Genomic DNA, 514 nt, shown 5'->3' on the forward strand with positions numbered 1-514 from the left:
ACACACACACACCCACACACACCATATAGAGAAAATATTTTCTAAACTTTGTTTTTAAAAAGTAAATATTATCCAGCGAGAAATGATGTTGAATCAATATCGATACGATGATTTCAACACCAATTTGACGTTGATTCGACATTTAATTGACGCTCATTTCTTTCTGGGTAATTAACAATTTATTCATAAAGAATAAAATAGATTGTATGTTTCTTAAAATTATATATGCCAAAAAGATGTGTATTAATTATAGAAAATATACCATCTGAAAAATAAGCGAAAATTAAAAATTAATGTTTATTTTCTACAAATAAGATTTTTTCTTATAAAAAATTTCCTTGTACGAATACTTTTTGCTCTCACCGTATATATAAAACAAGAAGTATAATTATTAAATTAATAACATTGTAAGACTCGGAAGCCTGTAACATTGTTATGATAGTATTATGAGTCTATTGGTACTTATCGGAGTTTTACGAGAAAAAGACCGGCTTCTGCTCTGAAAGAAGATCCT

Source organism: Trachymyrmex cornetzi, unplaced genomic scaffold, assembly GCF_001594075.2.
Source record: "Trachymyrmex cornetzi isolate Tcor2-1 unplaced genomic scaffold, Tcor1.1 scaffold59, whole genome shotgun sequence".
NCBI classification, from domain to species: domain Eukaryota; kingdom Metazoa; phylum Arthropoda; class Insecta; order Hymenoptera; family Formicidae; genus Trachymyrmex; species Trachymyrmex cornetzi.